This window comes from Ictidomys tridecemlineatus, unplaced genomic scaffold (assembly GCF_052094955.1).
Source record: "Ictidomys tridecemlineatus isolate mIctTri1 unplaced genomic scaffold, mIctTri1.hap1 Scaffold_78, whole genome shotgun sequence".
NCBI lineage: Eukaryota > Metazoa > Chordata > Mammalia > Rodentia > Sciuridae > Ictidomys > Ictidomys tridecemlineatus.
In genome coordinates this window covers 923,128-946,535 of record NW_027525752.1, presented here as the reverse complement: position 1 = coordinate 946,535, position 23,408 = coordinate 923,128, and the positions used below count along the sequence as shown (strand labels likewise).

The 23,408-nt window shown below is 39.2% G+C and overlaps 1 pseudogene; it reads right to left on the bottom strand.

Moving 5' to 3' along the window:
• Positions 1–416: 416 nt before the first annotated feature.
• LOC144374629 (neuronal acetylcholine receptor subunit alpha-7-like) overlaps positions 417–23,408 on the bottom strand; it is a 107,014-nt pseudogene continuing 84,022 nt past the window's right edge.

Sequence of the window (23,408 nt, the reverse complement as noted above, 5' to 3'; positions counted from 1 at the left end):
ATTTATAAATTGAGGTACAATTTTAAAAAATGATGCATATGACAGAAAAATAAAGAGAAAATGGCAGTTGATGAGTGTGTTAACTTGAAACTATTGAATAAAGCTTTAGAAAAGGGGCGGGGGGAGGGGAGAGAGAGAGAGAGAGAGAGAGAGAGAGAGAGAGAGAGAGAGAGAGAGAGAGAGAGAGATCAACAGAAGAAAAATAGACCCAAATGCTTAAAGAAACTAAGTTTACACATAAGGTGGCATTTTGAGCAAGTGGGGAGAATATTATTTTATTACAGAAACACATTGTTATATACTGGATTGACACCACTGATCACAGATTGGAGGGAAGAAATAGGGTCTTTACCTCTGTTTCTTGCAATAAAAGATTCCCTCGAAGTCAGAAGATATAAACAAATGAAACCACAAAATTTTAGAAGAAAAAGTAAGTTTATTTATAATCTCAAAATCAGGAAGGCATTTAAATAAACTGTAAATAAATCCCAGTATCTGCAAAGAAAAATACAGATAAATTTACAACATAATATTATAAACATTCTATATGCCAATAAACAAGCAAACTAATAAACACATCAAAAGATAAATGATAAATTAAAATATTTCCAGACATAAGAGAAGAGCCTGACATGCACAAGAAAATGAATTAAGAAAAAAAAGGGGCTGGGGATGTGGCTCAAGCGGTAGCGCACTCACCTAGCATGCATGCGACCCGGGTTCGATCCTCAGCACCACATACCAACAAAGATGTTGTGTCCGCCGAGAACTAAAAAAAATAAATAAATAAATATTAAAAATTCTCTCTCTCTCTCTCTCTCACTCTCTCTCCTCTCTCACTCTCTCTTTAAAAAAAAAAAAAAGAAAGAAAAAAAAGCCAAACAACCCTGCTCCAAATAGCATTTTACTAGAGTCTCGTGGTTTATCAACCTTCTTGTTGTAAACAAGTTCTCTTCTCAAGTTGCACACACAGGCACTTGCACATATGCACGCACCCATGCACACATAATACACACAAACCTTCATTTTCTCTAAACAAGTGAATTTATAGGCATTACTCAGAAATTAGTGAAATGCACATATGCACGCACCCATGCACACATAATACACACAAACCTTCATTTTCTCTAAACAAGTGAATTTATAGGCATTACTCAGAAATTAGTGAAATGGATGGCAATTTCTTTTGATCTGAAAATCTAATCTTTCATGATGTGCCCCACTCAGTGGTTGGATGCAGATTAAAGATTTCTAGGAGCTCAGAAGCACAGTTTTGAGCTTTGAGCAGTTACTGAATGACACAATAGAACCACAGAGGTTTTTCTTGGTGAATTACCTTCTGATCTCATTAAAAACAATAACAACCAAGAAGAGGCAATAGTGATTACTACCTGCTAATCTCAGTGGGATATGGTGTCCCCTCTTAGGTTAAAAAATTGAAATTGTTCTTGTCTTTAGAACACATCTCCAGTGAATCACCCATTAACCCTGAGCCAACTTTCTGTGTTGAAACTGGGGTGAACAAGCTATAAGGAGGCAGAACCCCAAAAGTCAGAAACCAGGGCTTATTGCTGTGCAGCCTCTGATGTTCTGACAGCTCCTCCATGTTGACTGCTACTGATGGGCATCTCGGAAAGCCACCATCCCCTCCCCAGTTCTTACTACACAGGGGCCCAGAGAGGTCCCAGTCCCTGCCTCCTGGCCCTGTCACATGGAGAAAAAGCCAAATAATATGCTCATTTTACGGTGTGCATTTGGATGGACATTCTTCTAAAACGAATCATCTCCAACAAGTATGAAGCATCTAAGACATTCTTATTTTTAAAAAAGCACATTAAAGTGTGTAACTTAGCTTCAGTTATTCCTTCGAGCTGGTATTTCTCACAGAACACTATTTGTCCTTTGAATTTTGCAGAACAGAACAGTGTCGAGGGGTAGCACGTGAATCTTGGGAGTCATCTAGGATCTACAGGGGACACAGCCTCTCATGCACACTTGACTGGGTCTGGTCCTATATTGGAATTGACACAAACTTGAGTCCCTCTGATTTTTCTCAAAAGAATAGGTTTGTAAAAATTAGTCAGCTGGTATAAACATAGTTTACAAGAAACACACACATACACACACAAACAGTGTCTGTCTCACTCTCTTCTATAAACAGCATACAACTGTTTCTCTCTACCGACTCTCATCGGTAGAGAAAAAATATATAGTTGAACTACAGAAAAGCCAGCAGATAGGTTTTAGTTTTTTTTTTTCTTTCACAAGTCAATTATTAGAATGGATTTAGTGAGTGGTTTATTATCATTAGTTTTAATCTAGGTTTGTACACAGGCAAAAGCACACGTTGAATTTTTATGTGGGCCTTATGGCAAATGACATGCAAGCATGCAAAACCAACTGTACAGGCCTGCCCTGGCAGTCTGGAGCCACAGAGATCTCTCTAAATGGCTCTCCAGAAAGAGAACAAATGGGCAAAATGACTGTACAGTGGCCCTGCTGAACATAGTGATGTGCCAATGGTATGCATAAGATATCAAACAGAAAAATACTAAGATCCTATTACTGAAGGTAACAAGGAAACCTGTAACCATCAGGATTGACAGCCACAAAGGATACATCAGAGTTGTCACATTTAATGCTGCTGTGAGTTTACCACAGAATTCTCACCAACAACCACTTTGCCTATCTGTGCATTTCCTATGTGTATAGAACTGGGTGATGTTATGCAAAGTCTTTGGACACAGCCTCCACGAAGTTTGGAGCTGACATGAGGATGCCAATGGTGCAGATGATGGTGAAGACTGAGAAGGCCATGAGGCACAGGCGGTCCACCACGCAGGCTGCAAACTTCCACTCACTACAGACAGCCTCACTCTCATCCTGGCAGCGGAAGCGGTTGGCAATGTAGCGGACCTCCTCCAGGATCTTGGCCAGGTCTGGGTCCCCCTCTGAGGGCTGTCCACCATGCAGAAGGTGCTCATCATGTGTAGGGGAACAAGCCATGCGGCCACACACAACCCCAGAGTCAGGGGTCGGGGCGCAGTGCATGCCCTCCAGGCCTCGGAAGCCGATATACAGAAGGTTCCCGTTGCTGGTAGGAGGCCCTGCACTCGCACTCAACTCCACACTGGCCAGGCTGCAGCGTCACTGCTTGTGCTGGCAAGCTGGGCGGACCTTGTCTTCCCCGGGCCTCTTCATGCGCAGGAACCATGCACACTAGTTAAGAAGAATGACTCTGGTCTGGGGGGACAAGAGAATGTTAAGAGAGGCCAAGAAGTGGATTTTAACTGATCCTGACAGCACTGTGATCCTACATAACAGGCCTGACTTTGTTGATCCTGGGGCTAACACGTTTCATCACCTCCCCAGTGATTCTATATGGGCAGGCGGTGCCAAAGCCTAACAACTGTTAGTCAAACATGAAGTGAGAATAAAAGCTATAACAGGTTTATCACCCTGGTTATGAGCTGATTTTTTTCCCTGGGGTGGGCACACATGCTGCATTCTTTAAGAAGACAGCCTTGTCAGAGGAGGCCTGGCTTGGTAAGAATACCTCTGGGATAGGTAAACAACAAAAGTTACTTTCCCTCTCTGATCTTCACACATCTGTAACCAAGGACCTTCAGGTCTAATCCTCTATCTCCCATACTGTGTGTAAGGCACCCTGGAAGACCACTGTAAATCACAGAGGCACTGGGAGATTTTAACATTTAAGGACAGCCCTTGAACACAAGGACCACTGATTTGAAATAGTTCAGGCTTTCAACATTAGATGGTCACATCTCGTGATGACATTATATCTTTGCAACACTGGTTTTCCAAGTTTCCCTGAAAAAAAAATCAAGTTCCAATGTGAAACAAAAAAATGAAGACAGTGGTTTCCAATCTAATCCCAAGACTCAAGAGGATGTGCTGAATGTACCCTACAGGGGCTCTCATGATGTTAAGACATAAAAGCTAAATTGTTTCAACCTATGTAATAAAGACACTGTTGGGGAATATTTCCTCAGGTCTAGGAGCTCTGTGGAAAAATTCCTGAGACACCAATGTGCTGTGGACCAAGGAAGTCATAGAGCCCCTCATCTTAGGATCCCTTAGGCTACAGTGAACACCAAATAAAAGGATGTCTGGGAAAGTACTTATATTGAAAGTTGAAAGCAGAGTTGGCAAACTTTCTATAAAGAGACAGATGGTACATTTTTAGATCTGCAGGCCACAGATCTCTGTTGCAACTACTCAGCTTACGAAGTAACAAACATAGAAAGGATGTAAACAGATGAGTATAACAATTTTCTAATAACACTGTATTTTAAAAAGTTTGTGGGCTAAATCTGACCAGCTGGGTCTCAGTTTGCCAAACTCTGGCTCAAGTATATTATACACATTTGGTACTAATGTGCCTGAAGAAGTTTGTGAAAAATTACCATGTGAGTTTATATTATTTTTAACTCTCTTGGAAAGAGGGGAGACAGCTAATGTCCCAAAATAAGAAAAAAAAAGGAAGCATTTTTGAAGGCATCTCTAGATAACTATATAATTTTTGTAAGTTTCCCTAGATAAGTATATAAAAAGGGAGCTCTTTTCCTAAAATCATCCAGATACCTATTTCATTTTTTGAGTATGGGAAAATTTCATCAGCAACCTAGCAGATCTATCTCCATGTAGATAGAGATGGTAAGTTGTGAAGCTCATATCTGCAGGAAAGTCTTTCCTGACATTCATTTTTATGGTATCTTATCAAAGGTGACTGAAGCAAACAAGATCTGGGGGCAGGGAATGAGAAGAAGAAGGAAGAAGGAAGAAGGAAGAAGAAGAAGAAGAAGAAACACTAAAATAATTTTCACTATAGCTTCAAAGATAGGCCTTCATTTCACAGTGTGCTTTCCACAGTAGGTGGCACTCTATATGCTAGGAAGGCTGGGTCTCCTGACCCTGGAGTGTTTTTCACCATCTGTGCGGAGGAGGAAAACATAAACCTCTGTGAAAACATCTAGGGTGAATTTGGCCCTCAAGAGACATGTCATCTCACTTGGGCCATTAAGAGCTCTAGGAAGTGAGCTTAATTCTCTCATTTTACACACAGATAAAATGAAGCTCCAAGACGCTAATTAATTGGCTCAAGGTCATACAATAAGCAAGTGGCTACACCAGGTAATGTACCTAGACCTCTGTAGCTTCATCAGTCAGAGACTACATGCTCTTTCTGAGTTCCAGTGACTTAGCCCAACTCCTTCTTGGAAATACCACAAAGTCTTCACCAGACCTTGAGGGAAGGTGTCCGATAGTGATTGCAACTATACCCAGATGCAACTGTGCACATGAGAGCCAAGCAGGGTCAGGCACTTTTCCAGCCATGACTGAATCTGCACATACCCTGAGGCACAAATCCAGCTAATATGATCCACATTGCCAAGTCTATTTTTAATTCCATGGCCTGAATTATTAGCTTTCAAGGCCAAAGCATCTCCAAAGATGAAATTATCCTCTTGGCATTTATCAAACTGTGCTCGTGACCTCTTCTGTTAGGTTATAGTTTTGTTTCTGACTGTGCAAATGTCACATAATGCCACTGCACTCAGCAGTATCTTCTTCAGAGCAACAGATCATTGTAAGAGTCCCTTGGAGGCTGTTTATGTTTTAAAAACACATGGAAGAAAAGAAAAATGTAGTATGCTATATAAAAATGAAATGTATACACTTTATATTTCATTTGTAGCCAATTGGTTCTAACAAGCTCTTATGCTAAGAGGTGAAAAATTAGCATATGCTTTTAATTAAGATTTTTCACAAGAGCAGAGTGTTATCAGGTCATTAAAAATGGTTTTGCATCTGTGTTTCATTCCCTTATCTCCATATCAGTTGAATAACTAATAAGAAATAAGTGTTCATATTTTCATAAACAAACACTAAAAGGAAAAAAGAAGAAATTCATTTGAATGTTTCAATATTGGTGGTGGGAGCAGGGTGAAGGGTGGGAATAGGAGCTCAATTTTCTTAGGTATAGTGTTAATATGATGTACACTTTTGAAACAGGTAAATGTATCTAAATGTATCATCTGCTTCAAACAGAAAGAAGGACAGACAGACAGACAAAAAATAAACTAGAAGCCTACTCTCATATCTGTCCTGGCATCTTTTCCAAGTGTGTCAAATATATGAGAAAGTCAGATGAGAATGTAGTTGCATACGTGCAAATGAATCCCATTTTTTAAAGGGGGTAGGTACTTCTCAAAACAAGTCTCACATATGGTAGCAATGTGACCTATGCAGGAGGCATCATCATTTTAGGTTGAGTGACACTGCTGCTGGCACTATAAGTTACAGGTGAGTTTTTACTAAGTATATGAGAAGAGTGTACATGAAAAGGAACTTGAGGGGGAAACAATAAATTTGCAAGCCCAATATTTTAAAAAAGTGATCTTCCCTTAGTTAACTTGTAGGTAACTATGAACTACTGCACATTGAATGTTCTTAGAAAGCCCAGAAACTTTCTGTTCCTGGAGAGTATATAAATGCATCTCATACTTTATGCTACGTTTAACATGGTGGTGATTCCTAGACTCTCTTCTGGGCTTAAATACAAACTAATGGGTCTCTAAAGACAGGTTCCTTTGGGGATAGAAGAGATTTTTCCATCCTAGACTAAACACTCTGGACAGGAAGACCAAGAAGGTCTGCAGGGTCCACATGAGCATGGGAGGTGAAAACTCAGGTTTTGTTCTGGTGACATGGGGAAACTCCTGGCCCTGGCTCAGTTCTAATCAAGTTATTCCATTTTTTTCCCATCCCCTTTCCTTTCTCTACTAGTAACCTATCTACCTTTACATTATAGGGTTTCCATTAGATTATGTTTCTATGTGTATTAAGTGTATGTACACTTGGGCCCTTTATATCTGCAGGTTCCATATCCATGGATTTGACCAACATTTAAGAAAATAACTGCATCTGTACTAAACATGTACAGACTTGTTTTTCCATTATTCTCTAAACAAAATCTAAAAGATTTTTGATATCTACAGGCAATCCTGAAATCAATTTTCTGCAGATACGAAAGGGTAGCTATGTTTTTGTATAGCTCATTCTGTTGTGAAGCCCTCACCGAGTTGCTAAGTGTCTGTGTCATCAGTTGCTTTCTACTGTTGCAAAATTCTCCAATTTGGCCATGCAAAAGAATAGTTTTTAGAAACACTCTGTTAGCAAAATACACAGGCAGCCAGTTATGTGAGCCATGCTCTGGGATGTCAGGTTAAAACACTGTCATAGGATGGATACTAAGAGGCACACTCACCATAACTACACTCTCTGAAAAGAGGTTGAAGTCAGAGAGGTGAAGTCATATGAAAAACAGACCCATTTGTTTTGGAGTGCTACTTTGGGGGCTGGTTTTTAAAACAGATAAACCATATGAAGACTCTGCTTTAGGGAGGGGCTCTGACTCCATGGGAGTGAGAGGAACGTACCCACTTAGGCATCTTGCCCCCATCAGGGTCATGGTGGTGATATTGCAGCACAATCACTGTCACCACAACAGAGAGGCCCACAATGATCATGGTGCTGGCAAAGTACTGGGCTGTGAAGAGAACAGACACAGGGTGAGATCTGAGGCCCCAGGAGCACTGAAAGTCACAGGAGGAGTGTGCAGACCTCGCTCTCTTACTGTCAGTGACTGGCTGTCTGGGCCAGGCCTATAGCCCACTGCCCACACCCCTGGTGGGAAGCAGGCAGCCTAGAACCCAAAGACCTGACTTCCCATCACTGTATAGGAGTGGTACCTCCCATAATAAACCTCATAGGTGCTGGCAGAATGCTGCTTTGCAGCCTCACAACTGAATTGGAGGATTTGCTTCCCTGACAAGGAATAGAACCCCAGCTGCAGTAATGAGAGTATCAAATTCTAACCACTAGACTGGGTATCCTTTTGTATGGTTCCATTTATTTCCATACAGGAAGGTGCAAAGCACCTGTCATTCCTCCCCGAGCAGAAGGTCATGCCTCATACCTGTCTTGGACAAAACATATATTTCCCCCAAATACTTATTATATGGAAACCCTGAGTTATTCCTGGAAACAATGACTAAGAGGTAAATTGTATGTTTCTCCCTTTGTAACAAAACATTTGTAGACAAACAAGGTCTCAACCAAAATAATGAATCTCTAATGATAAAATCTTTGACTTCAAAGCAAGAATAAGTGGGAGAATTATGGTATAATAGGCAATTTTGCATGTTTTTTTTTTCTTTGAGATGGGAGTCTCACTATGTTGCCCTGGTTGGTTTTGAACTCTTGGATTCAAGTGATCCTCTTGCCTCAGCCTCCTGAGTACTAGCACCACAGTGGCACACCGCCACTCCTAGCCATTTCAGTAACTTAAAGCCTAACCACAAAGTTGAATATCCTCTTCCCACTATTTGGGCCCAAGTGAACAGAGGCAATAGGTGAGGGAGCAATACAGCTCTTCAGGGCATGAAGGACACATTTCTACTCTTTGCATCTACTGGGAAATGCTAGGGACTCTCTAAATCTGTAGTTCTAGAAAGGAGCCTGACTCTTGACTTACCTATCAATGGCACTGAATCAGATGTTGCAGGCATAATCTCTGCTACAAGCAGCATGAAGACAGTTAGAGACAGTAAAACTGTGATCCCTAAAACAAACACACAGAAGATCCTCAGACAAAACAGGCAACAAGTTCTAAATTTCCTCTACCAGTAATTGGGTCATCTAACCTGAGTTTCAAAGAATTAAGGAGTTGCTGGGGAAAGGCTTTGGGACAGATGGTTTCTTACATATGGGCATTTAAATGTTTTTCTGGAAGAAAGTCTCTATCACCTGTCAAAGTCCCAAAAGAATCTCTGACAAAGACAAGTTTTGGAATCAGAAATTTGGAGAAATCAACACAGAACAATTATCTGTCAGTTTCTTTACCGCAATATTATTGAGAGGTACCTCCACACAGCGGGAAAAGAAACCTTGCAGTCAGAAGGCCTGGTTTCAGGTTTTGACTCTGCCATTTACTAGCTGTGTGATCTTAGAAAAGTTATGTAATGTTCTGAACCTTGTACTCAGAAGGTGAAATGTTTGTGATTGATGAACTGAGACACTGAGAAATTCTTTGAGATATTTAAAAAGTCATTTCACCATTCAAAGTTTTACTTTACTTATCTTCATATGGAAGCAACTGTAAGGAATCATGCTGCATACAATAGAAAAATGCAAGCTGAAACCGAGCTAAACTCTTCCCTGTCCACAATGAAGGCTGACTTGTTGCCACCATGGAGAAAAAGCACAGGCACTTCCGGGCATAATCAAACTAGCTGGTCCTCCATGGGTGAATCCATACTCTTTGTAGGATCAGAGGATTCCAGGATCCTGTGTTATTCTCAGGAGGGTACATCCATCCAGTTTGGAGCACAAATCAGGAGCCTATGATACTCTGGAGCTGCTTTGGTCTAAGAGGTTCATGAAGAATAAGTCAGGCAGGCCCTTGGGACCCCAAAATACATCCCTGTACCATCCACAGTGAACCCTCCAGAGCTGACCTAAAGGAAGGGCCTCCAGTCTCAGACTCTTGCCAAAGATATGGGCACTTACCAAGGGAGATTTTCTCCCCAGAGTCTGCAGGGAGCAAGAACACTAGCAGGGCCAGAGCTGAGATGAGTACACAGGGGATGAGCAGATTAAGGCCATAGTAGAGTGTCCTGTGGCACATGGTTACCGTGTAGGTGACATCTGGGTATGGCTCTTTGCAGCACTCATAAAACTTCTCACTCCTTTTGCCTGGAATTCCTGCATGGGGAGGAGGAGAAAAGGAACTATCATTTGAAAACATAATTACTGTGTTTGTTTCCATGTATATACCACACACGAGCATAGCCCTGGAGTTTGCTAAGTACTAAAAATCCTGGTAACTGATGTTTGAACAAACCCTTGCTAGTTTGTTATAAAATTGTTTTAAGATATCTCAGTGATACTTAAGCAAATGGGTAAATATTCTTTTGAAGGATTATAAGTACATAAAAGTACATAATAATAAATGATGCACTTTCAATTTTTATCATTATAAAAGTAATTATAGTCATGAGCCACATAATGATGCTTCTGTCAAAGATGAAACAAGTGAATCTGGGGTTGTGGCTCAGTGGTAGAGTACCCATTTGGCTTTCATGAGGCACTGGGTTTGATTCCCCAGCACCAAAAAGCAAACAAATAAAAAAGAAATTGAGGGCTGGAGATGTGGCTCAAGCGGTAGCACGCTCGCCTGGCATGCGTGCGGCCCAGGTTCGATCCTCAGCACCACATACCAACAAAGATGTTGTGTCTGCCGAGAACTAAAAATAACTATTAAAAAATTCTCTCTCTCTCTCCTTTCACTCTCTCTTTAAAAAAAAAAGAAATTGATAAAAAATGTGCTTCAGTTTTATATCACCTACTGAACTATAGCTGTCTCAGTTTGTGTATGTACAGTGTATGATGCTTGCATAATGACAAAATCATGCAACAAAGCATTTCAGAATGCATATTTATTCAGTGTTAAGTGAATCTTAACTACATTGCTTTTCCATTTTAAATGGCTGTTGATAAAATAAAAGTGAAAATGACTGCAGAGTAGTAAAAAAAATGTTTTTCTAAGTCTTAGAGATTTGCTGACAGGGTAGATTGCAAGATAAATTTCATGTTGAGAACTGAATCTTACAGAAGGAACAATTTTTTCATAATCTAACAATTCCTTGCAAGATGTGAGGAATGCTACAATGACCAGTTTGCCTCCTGAGCTTGACAATCCAATGGACTATGAAATTTATGATCACCCTGATTTGCATCCATTTCCAACTACTAGAGTTGCCTCAATCTTGTTGATCTTTTTCCCCAAATGCTAAGCTTTTATACCCACTTCTTGTTATAAACCCCAAGCTCAACTATCCCTAAGCAGACTTGTTCAGTGTGTAGCCAAACCCATTTCCCAATATTTGTAAATGTGTTTTGCTCCTGAATAAAACTGTTTTTACTTTATCTGAACCTCATTTATGACATTCACACTGTTGATTGAAAGTTGCTGTGCAATCATATTTTAGCAATGGCGTGGACTTGAAGATGTCACCAGCACTGACTTGTTTAAACATGTCCTCACCAAGCTGCAAATTCCTCCTGAAAGTGTTAGATTCACTCATTGTTGTTGGTTTCTCATCCTATAGCTCTCAGTAAATGATGAAGAATGCTGCAGAGTTCAAAAAATGCTCACACTGGAAAGGTCAGTGGAAAATCCCTAACTTTTAAACTTCAACAGGAAGAAAGCAGTTTTTTTTTCCCCCAGGCTGCAAGTCTTGTATCTTTGCTGGGCTTACCCATGAGATCCCATTCTCCATTGGGGATATAGCCACTGATATCTGCCTCCTGCATCTGCAGGTCCAAGGACCACCCTCCATAAGACCAGGATCCAAACTTCAGTTTGCAATGCTGCACGTCAAAGGGGAACCAGCGCACATCAATATAGCAGGAGCTCTTGAATATGCCTGTGTTAGTGATGAAAACAACCAGAAGGCTGAAGTGGAAGACAACTGAGATGGATTCAAAATACACAGCAGTCCCTCGAGACCATGTTGCACCTTCAAACTGCTTCTAAACCTACCCAGAAAAAAAGTGTATATATTTTATCTATCTATCAATTGATCAATCTATTGATCTATCAATCTATCTTGCAAACCTCTAGACAAGCAGCTCACCTAAAGCTTCACTGTCTTCTGAAATTCAAAAACCATGACAGCTTCTGTTGAAGAAGACTTCTCAGGGCTTTTTGTGCAAAGAAATTAGTTTTATAAACTTGTGTTTGCTCTGTGCATCAGACTCAATAGTAGGAGAAAAATAAAGAACATTATAAAAAAAAACCCTCAAAGGAATTAATAAAAATGCTCAAGAATCTAAAGTATGGGGGCATGTATTTCTGTGTGGGTATGTTTGGTCTGGGAAGGCATTTTATTTAGCTAACCAATTGGGAAAATATGTGGTTATCTAGAAATAAATGTGGAGGATTCTAGATCAAGAATAGAACAACAGGCTGGGGTTATGGCTCATTGGTAGAGCGCTTGCCTAGCTTATGTGAAGCACTGGGTTCGATTTCAGTGCTACATAAAAATAAATAAGTAAAGATATTGTGTCCATCTACAATTAAAATAAAAATAAAAATACAACAAAACCTGACAGGTGTAAGCCCAAGAGAATACAAGGAAGGGTTTCCACTGAAAGAGGAAGTTCAGGCTCTGTTAAGTTGAAAGTGAATTTCCCAGAAGGTCATGAAGATGAAATCATTCTAGTTTTTATTTTTATGCCCTGTTCTCTTCCCTGCTCAGAGAAGATTGAGCAACACTAGAAGGCATGATTGGCTTAAGTGTCCCACTGCTGGTGGGGAAAGGCAGGTACTTTGTAAATGTCAACTATCAAGTTAAATAAAGACCATAGGGAGGCAGGGACTCAAAGTGCCTTGAAAACCCAGACTTCACCTCACAGCCAAGTTGTGAACAGATAATAAATTATTTGCCCCCTCAAGGTCCTCTAAACATGATTTGCAGCATTATTTCAAATGTTTATAGGAATCTGGAAGTCTTAACTGACACTCCCCTTCCATTAGTAGTGTGGATTCCCCCAAACCCAGACTATTTGCAAGTTAAAACATTCTATAACTATACAATTCCATTTCTATGAAAAAATCCAAGAAAGACACAGAAAACAGATCTGTAGTTGCCTGGGGCTGGCTGTGGGAGTGGGAATTAACTGCAAATAGGCAAAAGGGATCTTTGTGGAGGGAAGGGAATGCTCTAAAAAGGGATTGTGGTAATGGTTGCACAACTCTAAATTTACTAAAAATCACTGAATCATGTACTTAAAATGTATGATATGTAAATTCTACCTCCATAAAGCTATTAAAAATAAATGCATAAAATGAAGCAGGAAAAGTCACGTTATAATCAAGTCTCTATTTCAAACCCCACACCCAAAACACTCTTTTATACCCATGTAACACTAAGCATCACTAAGCAGGGACAGAGCAGTGTCCCAGAACCAGCCCTACATGACCCCAAGGCACAGGGAGTTCTGTACCCTTCCTTCCAGTGTAAGGTATTGTCCCAGGTCACAACACAATGTGTCCCATCCTGACCAGACTCCCAGGGCCACTGAGGAAGGGTCATAGGATGGAGTCTCACAGAGTCTGTTGCATTCAGAGCATTTGAGGGTCCAGAGTGTTGCCCTGGTAGCTGAAGATAAACTCAGTCCTAAGAACAATTTGCAGCAACATATTCCTCTACCCTGGAGACTACTGGACACCATCTTCTAAAATGGCCCTTATAATGGCACTCATAACAGAAGCTATAACTTGCAGGCCGGTTGAAAAGGAACTCAGATGTGCTGGAAGGCATTCCACAGCCGGTCTACAGAGGACCCACTGTCAGAAGGAAAGGCTAGGGTAGTAAAAATGGGGGGAATTGCCCAAGAACAGTTGTGTTAAGACAGAAAGCCTGAAAAGCTAGATTTCTTCAATCTATACAAATATTATAGGGAGGTGTATGTCTTTGATAGATTCAGTCACTCATCCATTCACATGGGCCACACATGGTTGAGGAGCCAAGGATTCTAAGGTGAGCAAACACAGATTCTGTCTAGAGGATGTTTATCATCAGCTGACAGAAAGAGCATGTAAACAACAACCCAAAAAGCAAAGCTGGCTGACTTTGCTGTGTGCAGTGGAATGAGTAAGACAGACTGTTGAAGGGGTGTATGTGTGTGTGTGTGTGTGTGTGTGTGTGTGTCTGTGTGTGTAATGTGAGAATATGTGATGTGTGTGTGGTTGTGTGTGGGTGGTATGAGTGTGTGCAAGCTGGTAGTGAGATAATTGCAGGTTCCTTTTGAGTAGGCAGTTAAGTAAACCAGACAGTATAGGAGAAAATCCTTGAAAAGAATATGTTAAAAAAAAAGTTCTAAAAGCTAAACCCAAGATTGGTTAATATTCATATGCTAAAACAATCCACCTTGTGCCTCAAGGCCAAAAATCTGAATTTACCAAGCTGTGGATAACTCAATGAACAGCCTAGGGCCTTAGAAATCCCAAGAAATAATGGGTTTGGGGATGGGGGGTGGAGGTCTATCCCAGAAAGTGTCTCACCATGAGAAAGCTGAAAAGGAAAAAAAAAAAAAACTAGTTCAGGAACAAGTCAGTAATGAGCTCCCTAGAAAGCACTGAACCTAACATCTAACCCTTGAGTGCTCTTGAATGCATGAACTCAATACACCATGCAGCACTCCCACCATCTCCCCCAACACCTGGAACACCTGCCAAGACAGGAAGTCGAGGAAAGAGGAGGACCGAAGTGGAGGAGAGGGGACCTGATTGTCTGATTTGTTGGTTGGAAGGGAGAAAAAAATGGTTTGGATATCAGACTTGTGGGTCACAAGAGGGAAGAAAGGGCATGTTTATCTGACTTACATGTTGGAATGGAGACAAAAGGACCTGAGTATCTGGATTATGGGTAGAAAAGAGAGTTGGAGATTATCCCCAACAAGGAAGACTTGCTTTAATTATGGACTGACTTTACAGAGCACATGGCAGAAAATAAGAACCCCCGGCACATGCTGGCAAAGACCACTTGAGCCAGGATTCCAAGAAAAAAAGAGAAAGATGGCAGTCTTGAGGGGACCGTGAAAGCACAGAGAGAAGGGAAGAGGAGGAAGCAGGATGCATGTAAGAGCCAGTTGACCCTCAGGTGGGCCATCAACTGGGCTGATATTTGCTTAATTTACTTGCTTAAATTTTCCAACTGGAAGAAGACAAAGAAAATGGGTCTTACCTGGAGGAAGATACTGGCAATGTCCAGAAGAATTCACCAAGACATTGGTGTGGAATGTGGCATCAAACCTCTCATCAGCACTAGAATCAGAAAATGGAGTTTTGTGAGCCAGTGCTATGAGGCTGTGGATTCCTCAGTGCACTTAGATTAGTTGAGCCCCTGGTCAGAACAGTAGCAGCTTTCTAGGGGCTCCTGTTTGTACCCAGGTCTCTAAAATCAATTAAGGAGAACACCTGTAGATGGGAAAAAAAATCTCAACATCTCCACAGGAGATAAGGAACATAGGTGCATGTGGCCACCCCGTTCACCTCACAGGACAGGTCATAACCTTCTATGTTCAAAGCTTTACTTCCAATCTCTTCAAAGGGGCCCAATACTTGCTGAGGATTAACAAATGTACTCCATATGTTTGAAACTGCAGGTGCAGGAGGGAGCTGGACACAGAATCCCAAAGGGGCTCTGGTCCACAGCTGGTAATGATGAAGGTGGGGGTAGGAAGAGATAGCAAATTTAGCACAAGTTTTAGATGAATGTGCCCCAAGACCCTCCCCTGTCAGTGACAACTTAGATAAATGCGCACACGGACCCGTGCACACCCACACATACACACACCCCTAAAAGGGGGAAAAAAGGATTAAAAGTAAAAACCTAAATTAACCATGACTTGCTTTTCTATTTTCTGACATTTCACATCTGAGGCCTTGCTGACCTGGAGGAACTGCCCCTCCTGGGATTAGTCAATTCCTAGAAACAGTAAACAAGTCTTCAAGACCTCTTTTCAAATATAAATCAATCAATCCAGAGCCTACCTCTCAACTCCCATTCTATCAGGCTCTCACACTTGGGGGTCACTATCCACCAGCCCTAATCACCCCAGGGATGTGAAAGTATTCAAATCAGCCCATTATAAACCTGCTTATTCTGCCTGACCTGTTCCTTCCCTGGCAAACCACAATAAAAGCTCCTATCTATCTACATTTTCCTTGATTTCTTTGCCTTATAATCAATCCGGCACTTCCCCCTGTATCCCTGACTCAGGGGTGAGTTATGCTTCTTGTTGTTAGGAAACTTTGAATAAAATCTTCTTTCTTAGCAACAGTCAGTTCTGTGTCTATATGTCTTACCATATTGATTAAAATAAATCCTGGGTAGTGTTAAAACACAGTCCTTCTACATATAAATAATAATAAACTGCCTCAAGAAAACCTAGGCAAAAAAAAAGATGCTCATTCCACAGAGTCAAATTGCCCCTCATTTTGATGACCAGAAAACTTCTAGTAAGGGCTGCCCACATGGATGGACAGAGGCTCAGTGAGCCTTTTCTATGCCTTGGTCCTCTCAGGAGAAAACACAGAACCACTACATATTTGTGATCAGTCTTTACATGAGATTTACAATCAAGGATACACATCTTTTAAAAATCCAAAGAGATCTGTCCATGAAAAGAATACAAAATTACTTCTTTAAAACTGTAATATTCTCCCCCAAAATTCAAGAGGATATTGCAATTAGGAAAACAGCAATATGGAAATTAAAGCTAAAATTGATGAAATAATTTTCTAAATAAATATTTGGAGGTTTGGCTGATAAAAAATCAGAGATGACAAGTAGGACAGAAATGATACACCTCCTAAGGACAAGGCCAGGAGAGCTCCAGTCCATTCAGAGACAACAGGAGAGTAGGAGGGAGAAAATTACTAAAGAAATCACACAAAGAAAAATTTCCAGAGCAGAAAAAAAACCATTCGAGCATGAAGGCAAAGAAAGGCATTTTCAAGAATACTGAAGCCTCAAAGAGCTTTCTCCCACATATGTGTCCTTGGTCAGCTTCAGAAAAAATGAGGATGAAACTGAGAAAGGAGAAACAAACTTTTAGATGAAACCTGGGAACAGAGGTGAGGATCACCACAACAATCCAGACAGGAGCCCAGGAACAGAGAGTCCCAACGAGAGATGCTAGAGATTTCTCCTAGGAAATGGAGATGCAGAGCAAGAGACAAAAGAAATAACAGGCTGGAAAACATCATGGATTTGATTTAAAATATATTAAAAACCATCTTCAAATAAGAATAACAGGAACCAGAAGCTGAAGGAAAAAAGTACATAAGAAAGTCATGATTTGAATATGATAAATATGAGGAATTTTAAAGGAAGAAAAGGAGGGAGGGATGGAGGCTCAGTTGACATAAAAGAATTATCCACTGAGACAATAAAGAACACATCCACCTGGTAACATCCAAACACCAGAAAGGAAAGACAGAGAGGAAGTAGGATAAGGATGTAAATATTCTTGCTTGATTGTAGTCTGTATCTGACTGCGTTAATGAGTCATATCAGAAACCATAACTGGGCATAAAATAGCTAAAAATGCAAACCTTCAAAAATGTAGCAACTCAGAATAGCACCATGGTTTTCAAACTAGGTTCTCTGGGACCCTAACATACTATGGAAGTCTTTTGAGATTTCTGCAAATGCTTGATTCCAATATTTTCTTTTCTTTGTATTTTTAAAATACGAATCAAGGTCCATGCAATCAAATGATTATACATAAAATTTTAACTTTTCAGAGATTACCAATATTAATTTATGGGTCATTTTATTCCCCTTTGGGTGAGAGATAAACTGAAATTTCTCTTGCCATGAATGTACACCACATTTGAATTTCTTGTAAATGATTCACCACATGAGATTTCAGTTTTGCATTACTCTTTTAAAAAATGCAAGTTTGTGTCTATAGTTACATAACAATGAATCTACACCAGACTTGGCATGTGTTCTGCCACTGACAATGGTCCTTGGCAGCAACAACAGAAAGTGTGGTCTGATGCCATGCCACAGGATACAAAATTTTGTGTATTTTAGGCTTGGGTTTCTTTCCTGGTTTTTATATTTATAATAAATACTATGAGCATCTGTTAGATCAATGATCCAACTCTGGAAAAAAAAAAGCAGTTTCTACGAGCTTTTTCTCCAAGCATTTATTCCAATTTAAGTAAAGAGATTTTTAAGACCACAAGGGTAATAGGTTAAAACAAGATTAAAAAACTGTTGCCATTAGCAACAGCTTACCTGTGTTACTCCATGATTTCAAAGTATTGTTCATCCATACAGAATACTGAGATACATGGGATTGTGACATTGCAATTGTTACCAAAACTCGAAAATCAATATACATGATAGCAGTTAAAATGTTCTTTCCCATAGGCGAGTTGATTTTATCAATAAATAATACAAAAGTGAACTCATGTAACAGATGTGTGCTAAAAAGTACTTTCATCTGTTTTGAACATAAGGGCTGGAGATAAGATTGACTTGAAAAGGGACCTTGTTGCAAAACACTGAGTTTGAACATAGCTCTCCAAGACAAATAATGAGATTTTTCTGAAATATAAATGGCTAAAGCCACTCATTTTGTGGGTGGCCACAAAATCCACAGTCTGCTGCACAGCCTGGCCTTTTGCACACAGAAATGTCCGACAGATGCCAGAACACAGCAACCACAGTGCATGTGATCTTGAAGCCTTCCTGCTGGGAAAATCTGATAACCACAGAGATGAGATTGGTCCACAGGGAATCACTTCATTCCTCTCTCTGCTTTTGTGTATATTTGAAATTTTCTATATTAAATAGTTTGAAATGCATATATATATATATATATATATATATATATATATATATATATATATGTGCATTTTTTCCTTGACTACTGAAAGACACAAGGCATCCATAGAGTTTTGAGGATGCCCAACCTGGTCCCTAGGTTTCCTGCCTTCCTCTGGCTGCCTTCATCCTCCTCCAGCCAGAGATGACCAGAGTGCCATCTTGATGTAAGGAGACCTTTGAGTCTCACCACCAACCACAAAGGGGGCACTCACTGAGGACAAATTTAACTCGGATACTCAGGATATAGGTTCTGTCCTTAGGGGAGGGGTCAGGAGGAAAGGCCCCTACACAGACTCTAGAGATGGGCAGAGAAGCTACAAAGTTCCGCCATGCTTCTAGAAGGGGACATGATCTTATCATGTTCCTGAGGATAAAATTAAATGATGGAGGCTTCAGGAACTTCTGTTTCCCTAGACCATGGGTGTTTTTCTCACCCATGGTCTAGGGAAAAAAAAACTATCTAAGCAGTGAGGCTAGAAAGGGGCTTGGGGAAAAACTGAGGGTGGCTGTGCCAAGCAGGGTTCAGGGGCCCAACCTAAGGGGATGACCAACAATGCTTTCAGATGTAGGGAAAGCATAAAGTGGGAGATTCCACAGGGCATAGGTGGATCATGTGGGTCTGAAGTTGGAACTCTCCCTTCTTCATATCCTTGGGGTCCCATGTAGTGCCTCACTGTATTTTGTATCTGCAAAGAGCCCTGGAATTAGATCCCTCTGATCCCAGTTTCAGGATAAACTCCTCAACTTGCCCTGTTGCCATGAGCACCACCACTGAGCTTGAGAGGCTCAACCATAATCATGCAAGGGAGAGTGTCTGGGCCAACCACAGAGAAGGAAGAAATGGACCACCAGAGAGAAAAAATAAAAATAAAAAACAGTGAAGCTCAGTCATCAAGAAGTATCAGCAAGTCCAAGTCCCAATGGAATATGTGTTCCACAGAATAAGAATGTGCATCCAGGAACAGATGAAGCTTTGAAAAAAAAATCCAGGTATACTGTACAAAGAGGACACCATGTGTGGGTTCAGAATGACCCCCAACTAATGAAGTCTCAAGTGAAATCAGTCCCATCCCATCTGAGCATTTAATATCCTTGAAAGACTATGAGAAGGAAGAGTAGACTAGTTGAAAATGCTCTTATCTGAAAATACGTAAGACAGGAGGAAGGAGAAGCCCATACATTTCAGAAGACAATGGTTCTAAGACACCATTTATTTTAGATTTCTAAAGAAAGGAAAAAAAATCTGTAAAGTACATATTAAGACACAGGGTAAAGGCACTACTGATGCAAGGTAGGTCCCAATTTCAAGAGGGAAAACAAGTTTGCTTAAAATAGATGGATTTTGTTAGATGAATTTTATACATTTGTACCTATATCTATACACCCTGTCATAGATATTCTGATTAAGTTCCATGTTTTCTTCTAAAACATTTCTTCTATGACCCACTGTATGGCCTATTACAGTCTGTGATGAAAAGCTTGTGTAGAACCAAATTTTCATGGTCATTTCTAAGCTGCTAGAAGTTCCAGGAGGTTATGTCTGGGTCATCAGTAGAAGGCTTCCAGAAGAATCCATTCAAGAAAGAAAATAAAACTGTATTTATCAGAAGCAGAAAGGAAGTGGATAGGAAGGAAGTAGGGAGATTCCAAAAACATAAATTAGCAGATATGTTAGATGAAGGAGCCTAAAGACCTAATATACAACAAGAGGATTACTGTCTGTATTTGGGAGACCTGTTAAATGTAGACTTCATCTGCTAGTGTTACAAAAGCAAACAAACTTAAGAAGAATGGGTAACTATGTGAGATGATGGGTATGTTCATTTGTTTCACTACAATAATTTTTACTATGCATGTTTATCTCACGATATCATGCTATATACCTTAAATATACACAGTGAAATTTATTTTGCAAAGGAGAATCCTTTCTTTATTAATTTACACGTTCAATTATCCATAACATTGATATTATTATCAAACAATTGGATATAACATTGGATGGATTATAACAATTTTCTAAATAGCATAGGGATATTATCATCACATGTTTCAAGTTTCTGGGTTCTTTATTTTGTTCCTTGAGCTATATGCCTATTCCTGACCCAGTACAATTCAACATCATATTAATTATTACAGAATTATGAAAGTGCTGGTATTTGGCAAGGCAAGTCCCTCAAACTAGTGCTTTTTCTTTGAAATTGCTTTAGCTATTCTTGACATTTTGCTCATTATTGTAAAGTTTAGGATCTGCTTGTCTAGTCCCACTAAGACACTGTTGAGACTTTTGGTGGAATCACATTAAATTAAACTTGGGAAAACTTGACAGTGTTATGTTACTGAGATTTTTGAGGCATATATTGATATAATACAACATTTATATAAATATTTCTTAGTGTGTATTAATACTTTTTAATATGTACAGATATTGGACATAAAACTTGCTGTATTACATTTTCCAGTTGTGTAAGAGAATAGAAATACATTCAATACTTTTATATTGATTCTGTTTTCTATCCAAAATATTTTGTCTTGTGAGTTTTCTATATAAAAATAATACAGTCTATGGATGATAATCTAGTTGATTCCTAATTCTTAACTACTTATTGGTTGTTGTTTTTTTTTAAGTGATGACAAATGATATCCTTCCTTTGCTCCACACACAGTAGACCCTCTTATCCAAGGGCATAATTTCCAAGGCCCTGGGGGATGACTGAAACTATGGAGAGCACTAGCTCCTATACATGCTGTGCTTTTTCCTGTAATTACACACCTATAATAAAGTTCAATTTATAAATTAGGCATAGTAAGATTAACACCAATTAATAATAAAATAGAACAGTTTTAACAATGTATTGTAATAAAATTGTTTACTTCTGGAATTTTCTGTTTAACAGTTTTGCATCACAGTTGACCATGGCAATTGAAACTGAGAAAAGTGCATCCAAAAGGACTAGTGTAGGGAAACATTAATGTTTCAGCATTAACTGAGCTTTTGGTAAAGATCATGTGTCAATCTAGGTGATTTTTATTCTAATACACAAATGGGTATTAAATAATATCAATTAATTTTTTTCTTCCAACTACCAGGATGATTGTTTTAGATTAAATTGTATTAGTAGATTTTTGAAAGTTAAACGAAACTTGCATTCTTAATAGAAAACTAATTTTGTTAATATTTATTGTTAAATTTTGTTAGATTTAGTGTGCTAGTATTTTAATTAATATTCATACATTTTTATGTTCTAAGTGTTATGCTAGATGGGACTTCCCCGTAAAACCCACCTTTTTGAATTACTTTTTTTTTTTTTTGGGTACTGGAAATTGAACCCAGGGAAACTTAACCTCTAAGCCACATCCCCAGCCCTTTTTATATTTTTGTTTAGAGACAGGGTCTCAAAGTTGCTTAGGGCCTTCCTAAGTTGCTGAGGCTGGTTTTGAACATGCTGTTTTCCAGCCTCAGCCTCCTAAGCAGCTGAAATTACATGCACATACCACCATGCCCAGCTTAAATTGCTTTTCTGAAATATATCAAGAGAATGAAAAGACAAATCACAGCCTGAGAGAAAATATTTGCAAAAAGCATAACTTATAAATAATAGGATAGGCAAAAAAACTTTTAAAACTCAAAAATAAGAAAACAAATAACTCAACTGAAAAACATGTTCAAGACCTTAACAGACATTTCATCAAAGAAAATATGCAAATGGCAATGAACATATGAAAATAGGCTCCACATCCTGTCATCAGGGAAATACAGATAAAATAGCAATGAGATACCATTACAAACCTATCAGAATGGCCCAAATCTGGAACAATGACAACACCAAATGCTAACAAGGATGTGGAATAACAGGAATCCCTCCACCCCTGAAAATTCATTGTAAACTGGTACAGTCACTTGGGGAGACATTTTGGCAGTTTCTTACATAACTAATATACTCTTAAATTTGATTTGTGGAATTTACACAAAGGAGCTGAAAATTTACATACACATAAAAACTGCCCTGCAGATGTTTAAAGCAGCTTTATTCATAATTGCTAAAGCTTGGAAGCAACCAAGATGCTCTTCAGTAGATGAGTGGATAAACTATGCTACATCCAGATATTAAAACATTTTCAATGCTAAAAAGAATTGAGTTGGCTAAAAATGTGGCTCAGTAGTAAAGCGCTTGCCTAGGCATGTGCAAGTTCCTGGATACAATCCCCAGAGCTGCAAAAAAAAAAAAAAAAAAATAGAATAAAACAAGAAAATAAAATAAAAAAGTAATAATGATAAAATTTAAAAATAGAGAAATAAAAAGAAATGAGCTATCAAGCTATGAAAAAAGCAGAGGAAGCTTAAATCTATATTACATTCGAATTTACATTACATTACTAAATAAAAGAAGCCAAGTTGAAAAGGTAACAATACTGTATGATTCCAACTATATGACTTTATGGAAAACACAAAAACTATGGAGACAGCAGAAAGATTAGTGATGTTAGGAGTCAGTGGGAGGGACAGATGAATAGATTAAGCACAGAAGATTTGGGTGAATAGTCTCCATAGGACACTATAATGTACAACACCAAGAGTGAAACAATGTAAAATATGGACTCTGGATGATAATGATGAATTAGTGCATGTACAACACCAGGAGTAAAACTTAATATAAAACATGGACTCTGGATGATAATGATGAATTAATGCAAGTTCATCAAATGTGCCACTGGGTGGATGATGTTGATAACAGGGAAGTCAGTGGAGGTGGGGAGCAATGGGTATAAATGGAAACTATATTTGCCACTCAATTATACTGTAAACTAAATTTGCTTTAACAATATACATTTTTAAAACTTCACTTAATTTTTGGTCTATATTTCTATTTTGTTTGAAAGTATTAAATATTGTCTAAATTTCCAAAATTT